Genomic DNA, 19,766 nt, shown 5'->3' with positions numbered 1-19,766 from the left:
TGCCCCAACAGCTTCCTGTCCTTTTTTAACCCTCACTCGAGGATATTTTTTCATTGATTTTTAGAGAGAGTGGAAGGGAGCAGGGAGAGACAGAGAGAAACATCAAGATGAGAGAGACACACTGATTGGTTACCTCCTGCACATACCACCAGGATCCTCCTGGGGCTGAGGATAGAGCCTGCAACTGAGGAATGTGCCATTGACGGGAACCGAACCCAGAACCCTTCAATCTGTGGGCTGATGCTCTATCCATTGAGCCACACTGGCTAGGGCAGCTTCCTTTCTATTTTAAAAATTGATTTTGAGAGAGAGAGGGAGAGAGAGATTGTTCCACTGATTCATGCATTCACTGTTTGCTTCCCATAGGTGCCCTGACCTGGGCTCAAACCCACAACCTTGGAGTTTCAGGGCAGACACCCTAAGCAACTGAGCTGCCCCGCCAGGGCCAGCTTCCTGCCTTTTGACCCCGCACATCAGCTGCTCTACTTCACCCTTCACCTTTCAGGGCAGCCTGAGCTCAGGGGGCCTCAGCAGACATCCCACAGGAGACTGTCTCACACACACACACACACACACACACACACACACACACCAGCAGAGCAGCTTTCTGCTTCTCCCCAGCGTTCCCTTCCAGGCAGGATGACTTGACAGGCTGTCAAGGTGGGTGGGAAGGCTCTCTCCGCCCCCCTCTAACCCCTCCCCTCGCTCCGCCCCCCAAAAAGGAAAGGGAAATCAGGACTAGGGCTCGGCCAGGGCAGAGCAGCTGGGAGGGAGGAGAGAGCCCAGAGGGGATGTTGTTAGGACCTTGCTGTGACCCCACAGGACACCTCCACCCCCAGCGTTAACCTTTTCCTCTTCACAGCTCCCACCCTCCCTGTGGCCCGTGGTGCTTCCAATTCCTCTCTATGCCTTTGGTCTCTGGAAAAATCTTGGGACAAATGATGGAGATGTTGGGGGCGGGGTGAGGGGAGAGGGGGAAGAGGACCGGCAGGGGCCCTATGGGGTGTTCCCTGCTCCAGGGCACGGGACTTCCAGGGCTGGGTGCTGTAGGAGCAGTGTGACCCTGAATCCAGTAGGTGGTGCCAGGACCCAGGAACCCGTGGAGCCTCAGGGAACGGGTGTGGGGCAGTTTCCTAGGCAACAGACAGCCTTTCTGGAAGCCTGCCCTTGGCAACTATTCCCCGGTTGCTGGCGTCCATAGTAAAATACGGCTTCTGAAGAACAGCAGAGGCTGGGAGGTGAAATGGCCTAATCGCAGAAAGGAGAGAGGCGGGCTGGGTGGGGGGAGGAGTCTGGAAGACCTGCTTTCCTCTGTCATGGCTTACTGAGCTCCCATCACTGGCAGGTGCATGCGGTAAGCCTCCGGGCCTGTGTTGTGGATGGAACGTGGGGCACCAGGAGGCACACCTGCTCAGAGGTGGGCCCTGCGAGGACGGGGCCTGCCTCCGCATCCTTCCTGCTGGTGGCTACGAAGTCCACGCCTCCGAGGGGCAGAGGCTGAGGCCCATTGGGAGCCTGGGAGCTGCAGCCACATATCAAGAGAGAAAACCGAACCCTCCTTTTCCAGCCCAGCTCTCCTTGTCCCGCCTTCCCCCTACCCCCCTCACACACACCCTGGGGCTTCCCTCTGTCAGAGACCACTGAGTCGGAGGGGAGTAAGCTTAGGAATTCGGAGGTCCTGTGAGCCCCAGAGAAGCCAAGGACAGGAGAGCTCTCGGGGAGGCGGCAGCCCTGCTCAGGGAGCAGCAGGAAAGGATTCCGTTTCAGCGGTCTTGTGAGGAGAAAGCCGGCTCAACTGGGTCAAGGGACAGAGCTTCGGAGGATTCAAGTTCAGTTCAGAGATCTAATCTACCCTCACTCCCTTGCGGTCACCTCGCCTTGCTCACTCCACATCCCCCGCCAGGATCTCACGCTGAGCACAGCCAGCACGGAACTTCTGCCTCCCTCCCCCCGTGTGGGGCCAGAGGGACACAACCAACAGGAGACGTATTATAAATACGTGTGCTCATGTGCATTCTGGGAATATGTGGGGCCTATTATCACCCTCATTTCCAGGGGAGAAAACAGGATCAGAGGTGCAAAGTGATTTGCCCAAGGTCGCCCAGCCACTCAGTCAGGGAGAGGAGATAGTGACTCCATCGCTCACTCTCTGGCCCCAAAATGCCTCCTCTTCCCACTCTCCCCGGCAGAGCCCAGGGTTGGAGAGGGAAAAAGAAGGGAGGAAAGGACTGCTTCCTGCCCAGCCGGACAGAGGGGGTACAGGGCTGAGCTGCACCTGCCAGCCCCTGCTGGCCTCCTCCCTCCGTTCCTGTACCTCTGCAGCCCTGGGGTAACTGGGCTCCCTCCCCTGGCACCAGCCTTCTTTGCCACTCACATCCACCCTTGCCTGGGGCCTGGCTACGCAGGATCCCTTTCTGGCCCAGTGAGGCATGTAAGCTCAGGCTGACAGGCGTCCGGATGCCAGGACAGCTGGGGCTGGCCAGGGTGAGGTCACAGGCTGAACACTCCACGCTGGCCTCTGTTGACAGGCTTACTTCTTCCTTGCCTAGTTGCAAAAATTCCCCTCTCACCTCCCTCCTGCACCCCAGCTTTGCCCTAGCAGGCTCCGGCCTCTCCTGGCAAGGCCTACCGTATCAGTTTCCTGTTGCTGCTGTAACAAATGACCACAAACGCAGAAGCTGAAAGCAACACAAATACACCATCTTGCAAGTCTGGAGGTCCTCCAGGCGTTGCCCTCTCTGGAGGCTCTACAGGCTTTTTCCAGCTCCTAGAGGCCCCTGAATTCTTTGGCTGGTGGCCCCTTCCTCCATTTTCAGATCTCCCTGTCTTTCTGACCTCAGCTTCCGTTTTCACATCTGTTGTGATTCCCAGCCTCCTGCCTCCCTCTTACAGGGACTCTTGTGATTACATTGGGCCCACCTGGGTAACCCACAGTCATCACCCCATCTCAAAATTCTAACGTAGTCACATCTTCTAAGCCCCCCCCCCTTTTTTAAAAATATATTTTATTGATTTTTTTTACAGAGAGGAAGGGAGAGGCAGAGAGAGCTAGAAACATTGATGAGAGAGAAACATCGACCAGCTGCCTCCTGCACACACACACACACACACACCCCACTGGGAATGTGCCCATAACCAATGTACATGCCCTTGACTGGAACTGAACCTAGGATCCTTCAGTCCGCAGACCGATGCTCTATCCACTGAGCCAAACCAGTTTGAGCTGCTAAGTCCCTTTTGCCAGGCGAGGTAACATGCACGGGTTCTGGAGAGTAGGACGTGGACTTTTCTGGAGGGTACTATTCAACCTTGTGCACCTAGCTAGGATGCACCCCTCCATAGCTAGAGGGAGTATCTGCAGCTGGTTTATACCCATGCACATGGCACACCATCCCAGGAGGTGGGCCGGAACCCCTACTGTAAAGACGAAGAGCCTGGCGAACTCCAGAGCCGTGCACCTGCCGTGATCCCAAGGCCGACTCGGCCTGGAAACGAACCTCTCCCTCCTGGAAACCACCCAGCCTCCTCGGCTTTGGCTTTGAGTCCTTTGGGTTTTCCTCTTGATCGGGCCTGTAAGCTCCCTGAGGCCTGGGGCCCAGAGGCGTCGGTTCTCGGGCAGTGCGGGGACAGAAGGAGAGAGAGCTTGGTGGGCCCGGGCTCAGGGATGGACTCTGGAGGATCTGTGACTGCCTGCTGTGTGTCTGCGAGATTGTGTGTCTGTCCACTTGTCTGGGGCAGAGGGAGCAGAACTTCCACCAGGTTCCCAGAAGGGGGTCCCACCTCCAAGGTCCAAGAAACCCTGCTCTAGGGTCAGCCCTCACCCCCTTTCTGGGGCTCCCTTCTCCGGAGCCTTTTACCAAGCTTCCTTCAGCCCCGGGGACAAGGCCGGGCTCTGTGCGGAGGTGCTGGCCCATGAGGCTCACTGTGAACAGTGAGATCCACCTTCGTCCCCTTCTCCCCTGTGTTCTTTCAACGAGTCAGTGTTTTTTGAACTCTCACAATATGTTACCCAGCCCCCAGGACACTGGCTGTGAGGGCTGGGACAGGAACAGCACCCACTTTCCTTCCTTCAGAGGCCGGACCTGGCCCCTCAGGGAAGGGCAGGGCCTTGCCCAGGGCGCCCGGATGAAGCAGCCTCTCCCACCTCAGCTTCTCAGTGTGGCCTCTGGGTTCCCTTCGCGCCGCCCCAGCTCCCCCTGAAGCTCCCGGAGGTCCCCACCCTGCAATCTCTTCCTGCCCTGCCCTCGCAGACATGACTTCACCTTCCTATCAGCAGTGGCCCAGCCCTGAGAGAAGGGACAGGGCCTCCTTCACAGCCCTGCCCGGGACGGGGCTGGGACACAGGCCTCCCGAGTGGCGCTGATTCAGACTCGATATTAGGATTTTGGGCTTAGGGCTGCATTTGATAAACGGCTTATTTCACCTCGTGAAACCAGAGGCTCTAGTATTTCCAGTTAGTCCCCCTCACCCCAGCCCTTCTTCCTGGAAAAGCTTTACAAAGGGGTTCCTCCAGCTCCCCTCCCACAGGCAACCCGATCAGGGGCTACACCTGTGGTGGGAGTAGGATGCATATCAACATAAGCTGCTTGCACCCACAACCCGCACACTAGATACCAACTTCCCACTCTAGCCCAGGAGAGGGCAGGAGAGGAGGTGGGTGAGGGGAGAGAAGGGACCTGAAGGCACCCAGAAGGGCTCCTCTCTTTTCACCAGCAGCCTAAGCACGGGCATGTCCCCTCCCTCATTTCCTGTGCAGCCCAGGCCCTCTCTCCGGTAGGTGAGGTGGTTGCTGTCCCCAGCATCAACTTTGCCATTTAGTAATTCTGACATTTACATAACGGAGGCCTCAGGTATCAGGACTGGGAGGAGGGCTGAGATGAGGACTAGAGATTGCTGGGAGATTCCTCCCAGCCCTTGCCTCCGGAGGCGGGAGGCCTGCACAGGTGAGCTGCCTGTGTCGGGCTGCTGGCTTCTCCCCTAGTGGGAGAGGGAGAGGGGCGTGCCTTCCGCCCACCGCCAGCCTGACCACCAGGCCTCCCTTGGACGATGTTTTGCTAACTCTGTGGTCATCCTCCCCCAGCCCTGCAGGCCTCTCAGCTGCTCCCATCTGTCCTCCAAGCACCTGAAGGATGGGGGCATTACCGCGGGCAGGGGGGCGGGAGGGGAAGCCAGAGGCAGAAGCATCTGGGGCAATAGGTCTCCGTCCCCTGCTGTGGAAGCAGCTGAGCTCCTCAGGCACTGGGCTGAAGTTTGCTCCTTCTCCAGTTTGTGTGGGAGGAGGGGCTTGGAGCAGAGCCCCCAGTGCAGCCACTGACCTGTCACCCATCCCACCCCCAGTCCTGTGCCTGGGTGGTCCGTGGTCTGCAGCAGGATGGGAGGGGCCGATGAGGAAACCTCTGCTCTAGGAAGGGACTGAGCTTTTTCACTGGGGAGTGAGAACCAGGACACTTTCCCCTGGGGCCTACTCTGCCCTATAAAACTTAAACAGATCAACTTTGCAGATGGCATCACAGCTCCTGCCAGCCACAATCTCCTTACCTCTGCCTGCGGGCTAGAGCGCACCTTGTAGGCCATTCCTGGCAGGAATCCTCTCCTAGCCACTCTCATCTCTTCCTTGTCCCCACCCTCTCTTGTACCCCCATCCCCACCAATCTCTTCTAGTCAAACTTCTCCACCTCCTCCATCCCCCTGGCAGCTTTGTTTATTACTCCCAGAACCATGACACCATCTATAATAGGGGTGTCGAACTCAATCAGAGAAGGGGCCAAAATCTAAAATCCAGCCTAAATCGCGGGCCGAATGGTTTACTGAACAGTCATAAACTGTCATTGTGATGGAAACGCAGTGGAGTGCAGTGATGACAGCGCGGTGCGGGCCACATTGCAAGGCCTGGCGGGACGGATTTGGCCCGCGGGCCTTGTGTTTGACACATGTGATCTATAATAATAAAAACATGATATGCAAATTGACCAAATGGCTGAAAAGCAGAACCACCATCCTGACAATCATGCTATGACATACACTGGCACCAGGCCAGCCAAGGAGGGCGCGATGCGATTGGTTGGGGGACCCCCATCATCACCCCATGATTACCCTACAGAGGGAGGCCCAGGTCACTGGCCGGTGGGACAGGAGGGGGCTCTAAGATTGTCCCAAAGAGGGTGGCGCTGTGGCGATAGGCGTGGCCTTCTTCGCTGTAGATCACAGGGCTCCTGGACTGTGAGAAGGGAGAAAGCACAGGCCAGGCTGAGGGGGACCCCCCCCCCCTCCAAATGCATGAATTTTGTGCACGGGGCCTCTAGTAGGAATATAATATCGAGCATGTCCACAGTATTTTTATGTGCCATTTCTATGTGTTCAAAACACTTTGGACTAATTCATTTAGTGCTCCTGGTGACTCTGTGAAGGAAGTACTATTATCGCCCCCACTTCACAAATGAGGAGTCTGACACACTGGAAGACAGTAAGAGTGAGTTAATCTAAGGGCTGAAGAAACAAGGAGACATTTGGAACAGCTGTCCTTGTCCAACGATTAAAGCTTTGCTTTGTTTTTTTAAATTACTGAGTAAAGCGTGCAGCAGACCTCCCTGACCCTTGCTCTATCCACCCCTAATCCTCAAGAGCTAAAGACACAAAGAGATGAAATGCAGGGGACTCACTGGAGGGACCCTCTGCCAGGTCCACATCCACCTTCCCCCAACCAAGGAGCCGGCCACAGGAGGGAAGGAGGGTGGGGACCAGAGCAGATAGGGCTCCTGGGGTCCCATCTCCATTCCTCAGGCCTCCTTCCCCACACCACTCTGCTTCTCACTCACCCCCACTTTTCTTTGCCTCTCTCAGAGAGAGCAGGCACTCACCTGCAGGCACTGGCCTCCTGGGTGCTGGGAAGGTGTTCTGACCTCCTGGGAGGGGATAGCCCCACAGGGCTGGCTTAGGAGCCCAACCGGGGTCTTTTTTGCTGATTCTGCTGTGGCCCTTCTCCCTGTTATCCCCCTCCCTCTGCCTCTCAGGACCAAACCAAACGCCACTCTCAAATGGCTAATGCAAGCCCCATGCTGCTCCTGGTCCATTGTCCGCTCCTAGGAGTACCCTGAATGTGCACCCTCTGTCCCAGGAGAAGGGGCAGAAAGCCTCGTAGCATGAATGGAGAGGAAGTGAGAGAACAGTTGAGCCCTGGGAGGTTAGACAGGGAAGTGATTGCAGAGATGTCAGCCAGGCCACTGGGAGCAGGTGAGGGAGATCCTAGCATGGGATCCAGGAAGAGCACAGGATTGTGGGATGATGGATGGGTTCAATGTGCTGATACACCTACCTGGGTGATGTGTGTTGTATTGATTAAAAATTAATGCATAGCCCTGGTGGGGTAACTCAGTTGGTTAGAGTATCGCCCTGATACACCAAGGTTGCAGGTTCAATCTTAGTTAGGGCACATACAAGAAGCAACCAATGAATGCATAAATAAGTGGAACAACAAAATTAAAAAAAATTTAAAAAATTGCCCTAGCCTCTTTGGCTCAGTAGATAGAGCATCGGCCTGTGGACTGAAGTGTCTCAGGTTTGATTCTGGTCAAGGGCAAGTACTTGGATTGCAGGCTTGATCCACAGTGTGCAGAAGGCAAATGATCCATGTGTTCCTTTCACATCAATGTTTCTCTCTCTGGCTCTCCCCCTCCCTTCTTACTCTCTCAAAACATCAATGAAAAAATATCCTCAGGTGAGGAATAACAAAAACATAAATTTATATAAATTTAAAAATTAAAAATTTAGCTCAGCCAGTGTGGGTCAGTAGTTGAGTGTTGACATATAAACCAGGAGATCATGGTTTGATTCCTGATCAGGGCACATGCCCAGGTTGTGGGTTAATCCCCAGTATAGGGCGTGCAGGAGGCAGCCAATCAATGATTTTCTCTCTCTCTCTCTCTCTCTCTCTCTCTCTCTCTCTCTCTCTCTCTCTCTCTCTCTCTCTCTCTCTCTCTCGATTTCCAGATTTTTATTTCTGGAACTGTACAGGTACTAAAGTATAACAAATACAAAATAATGCTTAAAAAATCAGTGTTTATGTACAAATATTAAAATCAATGCAACAACAGCAACTTCCTCTTGAACATCTGTTAGATCTTAAGTGAAGGAAGCCAATTAGAAAAGGCACATACTGTATGATTGCAATCAAATGGCATTCTGGAAAAGGCAAGACTATGGAGACAATAAAAGGGGCAGTAGTTGCCAGAGGCTGGGGAGAGGAAGCAGTAGCCTAGGTGAGATGTTGTTGGTGATGGAGAGAGGTAAGGGGCATTGATGTGAGAAGTGTTTTCGGTTTGCTGATGAATTAGATGTAAGGGTGAGAGCAAGAGAGGGATGAGGCACAGCAGCTTTCATTTTGGCTAGTCAACTGAGTGGAGAAAGGTAGTACTATTAAATAAAGCAGGAAAGAATGGGGAGGCTGAGGAAAAAGATCTTTTGGTAACTTTTATGTATGTGTGTGTAGGGAGAATGATTGGGAAAGGAATTCTATTTTGGACGTAAAAAATTTGCAGCATCGCCGAAACTGGTTGGGCTCAGTGGATAGAGTGTCACCCTGCGGATGAAAGGTCCAGGTTCAATTCCGGTCAAGGGCATGTACCTTGGTTGCTGGTAAACCCCCAGTAGGGGGTGTGCAGGAGGCAGCTGATGGATGTTTCTCTCTCATCCATGTTTCTAACTCTCTATCCCTCTCCCTTCCTCTCTGTAAAAATCAATAATATATATATATATATTTCCCCCCACAATCAATATAAAGTCATTTATTTTTAAATAGCAATAAAATAATCAAGTGTACTTCTTAAAAAATACAAACAACAACAAAAACCTTCACTTATATTGTATTCCAAACTATAAGCCCCAGATCTCAATCTCAGGTGAGCAAAAGCCTGTGATTAGAGCTTGTCTGGCCTTGCTGCTAGAGCCAGTCCACTGTCAACTTCATAGCTATGGGCAAGAGGCATCCCCTTGGCTCTGTCTGAGTGCTGAATGATGACTGGAAGTAGATTTTGCAAAGGAAACCAATGGGCAGTGCCTGGATGAGGGTGCTCGTAAAATATATATATTTTTAAAAAGTTTGCAGTATCTCTTAGCTAAGTGGAGGTGTCAGGGAGGTGGTTGAATGTCTGGAGCTTAGAGGTCAGAGTTGGTATTTAAAGCCTTATTACCAAGTGAGATCACCTAGGCAAGGAAGACTGTATGTGGAGGAGGCAGAGGGATAAAAGAGGAGAACCGAATAGGTGCAGTGTCTCCAGAATCCAGTAGAATGAGTGTGCAAGAAGTGACCGATGGGTCTACTGTTTCAGGAAGGTCAAGGAAGAAGATTATGGTTCATTGGACTTGGCAATCTAAAGGCATTGGTGACTTGGCAAACGTTGTTTGGAAGCTGGACAGGAGGTAAGAAAGTAGAGGTGGGATCCAAGATGGCTGCGCCCAGGTGAACACCTAGCCGCAGCCGCACACAACAATTTCAATAAAATACAACTAAAATATAAAACGGACATTGCCCAGAACTACAGGAAGGTTGACTGACTGGAAATTCTACAGCGAGAAGCAAGGAGAAAACCAGAAGGAGGTGTGGAGGAGCTGGAAAAGCCAAGGTACGGAGACGCGGCGCGCGGAGAGGACGGAGCCGGAGAGGAGGGAGGCCGAGTGCCTGGCGGGCGTTCCCTAGCGGAAAGGAGATAAAACTCCGACTGTGCTGGGCCCCCGACTGCTCTGATCCCCAGTTTTAAGCCAGACCCCGGGGACTCAGGCTCTGCCATAGGGAGCCGGGCTGTAAGGCGGAACCCCGGGGAGAGGCGAAAGGAGGTCCCGGAGGCGCGCACACTGCGCGCAGAGAAAGGACGGTCGGCTGTGCCGCGGGATTGCCCTGACGGGAAGGAGACTGGGGCTCCAGACTGCTCTGAACGCCACCTCCAACTCCACTTCCAACTGAACTGAACCCCAATACCGGGCTCATTGGGGGAGAGCATAGACTGTTTGGCAGCAGGCGAAAATCGAGGGCACCTTTCTCTCAGAGGCGCCGGCAGCAGCGAGCACTGAAGGACCCGCATAGGGCGGGGCTGACAGAAGCCAAGGCTGTAGGCTCCACCCTGAAACCCCGTCCCATCTGTAACTGCGAAATGCGACAACAAAATAGATCACAAACGAAAGAAATGGAGGACAAAAAGCGTCTGGATATAGAGTTCAAATCTACGCTTACAAGGTTTTTCAAGAATTTCCTAGAAAAGATGGATAAGGCCTACGAGGATATGAAAAGAGATCAACTAGAATTAATAAGGAGTCAACAAGAAATAAAGAATACATTGTCTGAAATAAAAAATATTTTACAGAGTCCTAAAAACAGAAGGGAAGATCGCAAGAATCAAGTCAAAGATTTGGAACATAAAGAGCCAGAAGACACTCCTCCACAGAAGCTAGAAGGCAAGAGAATCCAGAAAATTGAAGATAATGTAAGAAACCTCTGGGACAACTTCAAGCGAACCAACATCAGAATTATGGGGGTCCCAGATGATGAGAGAGAGCAAGATATCGAAAACATACTGAAAGAAATAGTGATAGAAAACTTCCCCCATCTGGTGAAAGAATTAGACTTACAAGTCCAGGAAGCATACAGAACTCCAAACAAAAGGAATCCAAAGAGGACCACACCGAGACACATCATTATTAAAATTCCAAGAGCAAAAGACAAAGAGAGAATATTAAAAGAAGCAAGAGCAAAGAAGGTAGTAACCTATAAAGGAGCACCTATACGATTGTCAGCTGACTTCTCAACAGAAACCATGCAGGCCAGAAGGGAATGGCAAGAAATATTCAAGGTGATGAATAGCGAGAACCTACAGCCAAAAATAATCTACCCAGCAAAGCTATCACTCAGAATCGAAGGCCAGATAAAGAGCTTCACTAATAAAAAAAAGCTAATGGAGTTCATCACCACCAAACCAGAATTATATGAATTGCTGAAGGGGGTTCTTTCAGAAGAGAAGGTAAACAAAGATAAAAATTATGAACAACAAATACGTAACTATCAACAAGTGAATCTAAAAACCAAGGAAATTAAAAAAAAATCTGATGAACAATATTAACTGTTGAATATAATAGAATCAGAGATATGGAAGGGGAGTGAACTGACGATTCTTGGGGAAAAGGGGAGAGGGGGGCGTGGGAAGAGACTGAACATAAACTGTGCACCTATGGATGAGGACAATGGGGAGAGGGGAAAGGGCAGAGGGTGGGGTGGGAACCTGGTGGAGGAGAGCAATGGTGGGGGGGGGGGGGAAAAGGAACATTTGTAATAATATGAACAATAAAAACTTATTAAAAAAAAAAAAATATATACGCCGGATTTCACAGAGTGAGCATGAAAAAAGGAATATAAATAAATAACAATGGATAGTTCTTATAATAATATTCTAAAATACTATTTTGGGGATTTGGGATTAAACAAAATATATTAAAATTAAAAAAAAAAAAAAAAAAAAAAAAAAAAAAAAAAAAAAAGAAAGTAGAGGTGATGGCGCAGACAACTCTGGAGCATTTCTGCTGTGAAGAGCAAAGAAACGAGACAACAATTTGGCTAGTGCTTCTTCCCGCTGCTTTGACCTGCCTATTGATTCTTGTGCCAGAATCACAGTTTTGTAAAAAACCATTATAGTTGAAACTGGTTTGGCTCAGTGGATAGAGCGTCGGCCTGCTGACTGAAAGGTCCCAGGTTCAATTCCGGTCAAGGGCATGCACCTTGGTTTCCGGCACATCCTTAATAGGGGGTGTGGAAAAGGCAGCTGACCGATGATTCTCTCTCATCGATGTTTCTAACTTCCTATCCCTCTCTCTTCCTCTCTGTAAAAAATCAATAAAATATGTTTTTTTTAAAACACCATTATAGCTCTATAACAGTTTAATATTTATGAAAATTATTTTTAAATCATTGCAACTTTATAATTAGCTTAATATTTATGTAAATGAATACATATTACCCAAGGGAGCATTTTTTTTGCCATACATCCTATTTGCCTCTCTTCTTTTCCCAAAGGTTCTTCAGAATTTTGCCTATTAGTCTTACAGGTGTGTGTTAGAATAATTATTTCAAATTTTTAAAATTTCATTGATATTTTATTTTAATTGGAATAGTACTCAACATATAAATAAAAAATTTAATGACCTTATAAAATGAGAGGTTGATCCAAAAAGAAGATTTGTCTCTACATTTATCAAGATCTTTTTCTTTTTTAAAGTTTTATTGATGTATAGTTGACAAAATTATAATGTATTTAAACTGTATAATGTGATAATTTGATGTACATATACATTATGAAAGTATTTATTGAGGCCTCTTTTATATCTCTCAGTAAAGTTTTCTTCACATAGGTTCTTTTCATTTTGTGGAAAGTTTCTTTCTTTAAAAATATTTTGCCTATGTAAAATGTAATTTTTCTTTAAATTCTTATGTAGAAAAGCTATTGATGGGAATATTTTGCTTTAATTTAATTACATTTTTTTCCTAATGTTCTCCAAATGTTTCATGTTATAATGATATTTTGGCTTCTCATTACTCTTTTCCAATATTTTACATTTATTATTACTTCTCCTCTTCCTCCTTTCTCTACTTCTCTTCATCTTCCTCCTCCTTTTTCTTCTCATCTTTTTGCAATGGCAACAATTTGCAAGTCAAAGTTAAATGTCAGCATTAATAGCAGAATCTCCATTTTTACATTTTTTAATGAATATTTTTTATTTTTACTTTTAAAATATATTTTTATTGATTTCAGAGAGGAAGGAAGAGAGAGAGAAATAGAAACATCAATGATGAAAGAGAATCATTGATCAGCTGCCTCGTGCATGCCCCACACTGGGGACTGAGCATGTGTCCTGACCAGGAATTGAATCATGACTTCCTGGTTCATAGGCTAGGCAATGACAGTTTTCTTAGTTAGCCTATTGAAATATTATTTAATGCATCTAAATTGATATTGAAAAAAATATATTGTCATTCAGAAGAGTATATAAAAGTACATGCAAAAAGGGGAAAAATGTATATATTATTTTAAACCAAATAATAAAGTGAATACCCATATATATCTACCACATAGGGTAAGAAATAGGACATGACCACTATCTTAGAATCCCTGAGTTCCGCTCCCCCATCATATCCACTTCCCTGTTGCCTCCTCCACCCCAGGGAAGAAGTCTTTTGACCTCCAGGTAAATCCCCCTCTTGCTTTTGTTTATCATTTCACCACATACGTGTATATTCCCAAATAACGCTGAGATGCAAGTATAATCCTAACTGGGAAAGGAAAGGGCGATCTCATGCTAGATGAAGACTTCGGGAGAAGAGGTGCCCTGAGCCTCTGGATCTTGGTGTGGCTTTGGCTTCTCTGAGAGTTAACAAGGGCCTTTGCTGGGACTACCCGTGGGCAAGGTCATGAGGGGGTCCTGGAAACACAGAACTCCCTGAAGCAAGGGCTGTAGTGCCAGCCAGACCTTGAAGAGCTGGATGGAACATGGTCAGAGGCAGTGGCTGCTTTGTGCTCCCTGCTTCCTAGCTCACTCCTATCTCCTTCTCTCAGGGTGGGCAGGTCAAAGCGGAACATTGCGGGCAGCAGGGCCTGGAGAGGAGAACAGCCTCAGCGCACTTGGTCAAAACAAGGCAAGTGTAAGTAAGAATGGGAGCAGGCTCACCCAAATATTCTGGCCTGAGATTCCAAAGCTGGTCCCCCAGCACCCAGGGTCTTGGCAGTGACCCCAGCAGAGGCTCCTGATTAGTGACACTGCTCCGACCTGAACTGGGACTTGCGGAGTACAGCTGACACCCGGGTGTCCCCTCACCATCTTCCAAGGAGCTCTGTCGCCTCTGCCTTTGGTGCATCTGCGTCCTGCAGCCCATGTTTTCTTTCTTGATTTACTTTCTGGTTTCGGTGGAGCATTTTTTCTAGTATTTTTTTTAGAAACTGCATGGGAGGTAACTTTTTGAAGTCTTATATGTCTGAAAATGTTTATATTCTATCATTTTACTTGATTGCTTGAATGGATAGAAATTCTAGATTGAAAGTAAATTTTTTTTCAGCATTTTGAAAGCATTGCTTTTGAACTACTAGTGTTGCCTTGGTGTGGGTTTACCTTCAGCCACAATCTTGGGTCTTGGTGAACGCACCCTTATGGTCTGGTAACTCATGTCCTTCTGTTCTTTTTTTTATTTTATTTTATTTTTTTATTGATTTTTTACAGAGAGGAGGAGAGAGGGATAGAGAGCTAGAAACGTCGATGAGAGAGAAACATTGACCAGCTGCCTCTTGCACACCCCCTACCGGGGATGTGCCCTCAACCAATGTACATGCCCTTGACCAGAATCGAACCTGGGACCTTTCAGTCCACAGACCGACGCTCTACCACTGAGCCAAACCGGTTTCGGCAAGTATCCTTCTGTTCTGGAAAATGTCCTCAACTTAGTTCATTGGTGATTTTCTCCCTTCCATTTTCCTCTCTTTTCTTTTTCTTTTCTTTCTGAAACTTCTATAATAATAATAATAATTATGATGATGATTACTCATCACTGGAGGATATTTTTCCATTGATTTTTAGAAAGTTTCTTTCTGAAACTTCTATAATAATAATAATTATGATGATGATTACTCATCACTGGAGGATATTTTTCCATTGATTTTTAGAAAGGTGGGGGGAAACAGAGAGAGAGCTGGGGATTGTACCTGCAACCAGGTATGTGTCTTTGACTGGAATCAAACCCAGGTCCCTTCAGTCCACCGGCTTCGGCTGAAATGTCTATTAATTTGATGTTGAACTCCTAGAATTGTCCTCTAAGGTTCTTATCTTTTCTGGCCTATATGTTCTATCTCTTAGTATGTATGTTTTACTTTCTAGGGAGATTTAATCAACCTTATCTTCCTTATCTTTCTACAGGTGTTATTGTCTCTGCTGTTGTGATTTTATTTCTCAAGACATAGTTGTTGCTGTTGCTATGCTCCGGATGTTCCTTTGTATAGCCAATTGTTCTTATTTCATGGATAGTGTATCTTTTCTTACCTCTCTAAGGCTATTAACAGTGGTGGTTTGGACACTTTCTTTTCTCTGCATAACTTGTTTCCTCCAAGTTGCTTTTTCTGGGTGTTGGTTTTATCTCTCTCTCCTGCTTGAGAAGATGTCCTGGACATCTGGTGACCTGATACCATGAATAAGGCTGTGGGATGGGAGGGAAGCTAGTCAGAGACTGAGCTCACAGGCTTGGGTTGCCTCTGTCGGGTGATTTCGCTGGGAAAACGCCTGTGTCAGTATCTTTAGCCTTTCCTTTTGGACTAGTGACATACCCCAGAGCAGAGTCTTCCAGTCTCCTGCCTAGATGCCGAAGGTCCTGCTCCCAGAGCTTTGTGAGTCCAATGGTGGGAGAAGGCTCAGGGTCTGCGCACTCAGCATCTCATACGACAAGTAATCCTCTTGCTTTCACAATATTCAGCATAGTATCTCCATTCATAACCGTACGTGAAGCTTCTCCAACCCAATACCCTCCATTTTCCCTTCTTCAGAGTAAGTCCTCGGGACTCGCTGGGAGAGAGGAGGGGCTGTTTTCCAGTGACTTGGAGTTCTAACTCCTTCACTTCTTGGTCCTTATATTAGCAATCTCTCCCACCGTTCCAGAGGTACCTCGGGTTGCAAAGTTCTGTGCCTTCTGAGAACCTTGCACTCTAAGACAGGTTGGCCCTCAGTTCCCTCCACTGCCATCTGACACATCTTTTTCTGCAGGGCTGAAAAGTCAGTAACCGCAAGGGTGTCTGCCATCCTCCTTCAAAACGTTTGTGGCTGTTGTCTTTTCCCCCTGTTTGCTCCATCCTTGTGGGTTTAAAGCGTGATTTAAAAGTCTCTTTATTGACATTTTAGTGGGGCTTGGGGAGGGCATGAAATTAGAAGTATTCATTCAACTGCCATCTTAATCCAGAGCCCTAACTTTCCCTTTCAATATATATTTTAAAATATAATTCCTGGGAATAACCCTACTTGGTCGTGGAGGATTGCTATTTTAATGTAATGGGGTTTGTTTATTTCTGTCTTTCCATTTAGAAGTCATTAAGTGAACATGACTAGCAGGAAATGAGCCTCTCTGTGAGGAAGATTCAAGGAAAATGTCTCTAAGCGAGATCATTTTTGTTCAGTATCTGAGAGAAAACCAGGGCTGGGTCCCAGGATGCAGCCTCCAGGCAGCATCTAAAGGACCAGAGGCCATAGCGAGCTGTGAGGGAGTGCCCTCACACAATGTTTTGCCTAAGGACCCAGAATAAGTCTCAGGCTTCATGTGACATTCCTGGGAGAGGGGCTCAGTGGGTGGGTCTGATTTTATCTTCTATCAGTTGGGGGAATTTTGTGATAAGAAACTGAGACCTGGCTTCCTTTTATATTTAAAAACATTTTTATTAAATGTATCGAGGTGGGGCTGCGCCCAGGTAAACACCTAGCCACAGCCGCACACAACAATTTCAATAAAATACAACTAAAATATAAAATGGACATTACTCAGAACTACAGGAAAGTCGACTGACTGGAAATTCTACAATGGGAAGCAAGGAGAAAACCAGAAGGAAGGAGCTGTAAAAGCTCAAGGTACGGAGACACGCGGCGCGCGGAGAGGACGGAGCCGGAGAGGAGGGAGGCCAAGTGCCTGGCTGGTGTTCCCTAGCGGGAAGGAGATAAAACTCTGACTGTGTTGGGCCCCAGTTGTGACTGCTCTGAACCCCAGTTCTAGGCCAGACCCCGGGGACCCAGGCTCATCCATAGGGAGCTGGGCTGTAAGGCAGAACCTCGGGGGAGCGGTGAAAGGAGGTCCCGACGGCGCGCACATTGCATGCAGAGAAAGGATGGTCAGCTGTGCCTCAGGATTGCCCTGGCAGGAGGAGACTGGGGCTCTAGTTTGCTCTGAACGCCACCTCCAACTCCACTTCCAACTGAACTGAACCCCAATACCGGGCTCATTGGGGGAGAGCCATAGACTGTTTGGCAGCAGGCGAAAATTGAGGGCACCTTTCTCTCAGAGGCGCTTTGCAGCTAGTACTGAAGGACCCTGAGACGCAGCAGCCGCATAGAGCGGGGCTGATGGAAGCCAAGGCTGTAGGCTCCACCCTGAAATCCCATCCCATCTGTAACTGCGAAATGCGACAACGAAATATCAATAGATCACAAACGAAAGAAATGGAGGACAAAAAGCGACTGGATATAGAGTTCAAATCTACGCTTATAAGGTTTTTCAAGAATTTCCTAGAAAAGATGGATAAGACCTATGAGGATATGAAAAGAAATCAACTAGAATTAATAAGGAGTTATCAATAAATGATAAGGGATCAACAAGAAATAAAGAATACATTGTCTGAAATAAATAATATTATACAGAGTCCTAAAAACAGAATGGAAGATCGCAAGAATCAAGTCAAAGATTTGAAACATAAAGAACCAGAAGACACTCCTCCACAGAAGCTAGAAGGCAAGAGAATCCAGAAAATTGAAGATAATGTAAGAAACCTCTGGGACAACTTCAAGCGAACCAACATCAGAATTATGGGGGTCCCAGAAAATGAGAGAGAGCAAGATATCGAAAACATACTGAAAGAAATAGTGACAGGAAACTTCCCCCACCTGGTGAAAGAATTAGACTTACAAGTCCAGGAAGCGCACAGAACTCCAAACAAAAGGAATCCAAAGAGGACTACACCAAGACACATCATAATTAAAATTCTTAGAGCAAAAGACAGAGAGAATATTAAAAGAAGCAAGAGCAAAGAAGGTAGTTACCTATAAAGGAGCACCTATACGATTGTCAGCTGACTTCTCAACAGAAACCATGCAGGCCAGATGGGAATGGCAAGAAATATTCAAGGTGATGAATAGTAAGAACCTACAGCCAAAGATAATCTATCCAGCAAAGCTATCACTCAGAATCGAAGGTCAGATAAAGAGCTTCACTAATAAAAAAAAAAGCTAAAGGAGTTCATCAACACCAAACTAGAATTATATGAAGTGCTGAAGGGGGTTCTTTCAGAAAAGGGGAGAGGGGGATGTGGGAAGAGACTGAACATAAACTGTGCACCTATGGATGAGGACAATGGGGAGTGGGGAAAGGGCAGAAGGTGGGGTGGGAACCTAGTGGAGGAGAGCAATGATGGGGGGGGGGGGAAGGAACATTTGTAATAATATGAACAATAAAAACTTATTTAAAAAAATAATAAATAAATTAAAAATAATAATAAATAAATAAATGTATCAGGGTGATATTGGCTAATAAAATTTTATAGATTTCAAGTGTATGATTCTATAATACATATTCTGTATTTTGCATCCATAGTCAAGTTGGATGCCTTTCAAAAATGAAACCCAGTGCTGGTTTGGTCCCCAGAATCATTCATTTGTTTGTTCTTCAGGTATTAATATTCACTGAGCACTACCATGGGCAACGCGCTATGCCCAGCGCTCTATACATGTCCTAGGTAACTCTGTAAGCACCCCCTGGAGAGCCGTGAAGAGCAGCTAGGGAGGGGTCAGGATCACATACAGAGGTGTGACACGGTGACAATCATTTGTGTGTGTGTGTGGCTTGTGATGAGGAATAAGTGAGGGGATTCCTGGCACACAGTAGGATGTCTGGGTTTGAGGGACAGCTTTATGTGGTGCAGGGAGCCTCCCGTGTTTTATATCCTCCCCGCTTATACTTTCAAATACTAGCATTTTTGGAGGAACACCTGAAGGGATTTAGAGACTCAAAACAACATAGATGAGTCAATCCCACTTGTGACAGCGTAGCAAGGACCATGAAGCACTCACAGTGACCACCCTGCTCTCTACTCATCTTCATCCCATGGCAGCCCTCCTGGGCCCTCATGTTCCCGAGGCAGCACACTTTCTTTGGCTTCACTGTTTTCCTCCCGCTCCTGATTGGAAACATGTTGTAAGCTTAGCTCACTATTCTCTCTGGCAGACATTTCTGAAATTCTAAGTACTTCGAGAGATCAGTTTTAACAAAAACAGAAATATTGCCCACATGCATTGACACTCGCCAGTCCACCTGTGCCTAGGAGAGGCGCTCCGAGGAGCAGTACAGCTGTTGAAAGCCCCCAGGAGGTGGAGAGGGCAGCCCAGGGACTGGGTTCAAGTCTCTGCAAATTGAGAGATTTGGGGCACATTTGTTAATTTTCTGAGCCTTCATTTACCTAATCTGTGAAATGGGAACACACAGAGTCTTGTGTTGAGGACTCATGAGACAAAAGGTGTAGAGGTAAGTGCCTATTACATTCACAGCTCCATAACTGTAGTGGGTCTTCTTCCATGGGGTGACATTCTGGAGCCAGGGGTGTGTGTGTGTGTGTGTGTGTGTGTGTGTGTGTGTGTGTGTGTACACACGAGTGCGCGCGTGCGCGCGGTGCTCAGGCCCGGGTGTGTTCCCGGGAAGGCGTGGGTGCGGGTGGCTGCGTGTGATGGGCCGCCCCGGGGGTGCGTGGCTGCCCGCGCCGGGCTGAGACCGAGGCGCCCGCGCCCGCCGCGGAGGATGGGCAGCTGCGGGTGAAGGAGCGCGTGGGGAAGCGGGCACAGACGTGCGCGCCTGCCCGCTGGCCCGGGTGGGTGGGGGGCGGACCTCGGCCGCAGGAGGGTGGGAGGAGGAGGAGGAGGAGGGGAGGGGGCCAGAGCCAGGGAAGGGGGTGGGAGGCGGGCCGACCGCGGTGCGGCGGAGCGGGGCGCGGGCGCTCAGCCGAGAGGCG

The 19,766-nt window shown here is 48.4% G+C and overlaps 1 long non-coding RNA gene across 1 annotated transcript; it reads left to right on the top strand.

Annotated features, from left to right (window-relative positions):
* Nucleotides 1-9,094: 9,094 nt before the first annotated feature.
* On the top strand, nucleotides 9,095-11,884 carry LOC123652002. The gene is made up of 2 exons (XR_006741021.1): nucleotides 9,095-9,428; nucleotides 11,531-11,884. It is a non-coding gene; the product is annotated as an uncharacterized LOC123652002 (long non-coding RNA).
* The last annotated feature ends 7,882 nt before the right edge of the window (nucleotides 11,885-19,766 follow it).

Source organism: Pipistrellus kuhlii, unplaced genomic scaffold (genome assembly GCF_014108245.1).
Source record: "Pipistrellus kuhlii isolate mPipKuh1 unplaced genomic scaffold, mPipKuh1.p scaffold_m20_p_10, whole genome shotgun sequence".
Lineage (NCBI taxonomy): Eukaryota > Metazoa > Chordata > Mammalia > Chiroptera > Vespertilionidae > Pipistrellus > Pipistrellus kuhlii.
The sequence above is the reverse complement of the archived record's forward strand: the minus strand, read 5'-3'. Positions and strand labels throughout refer to the sequence as shown.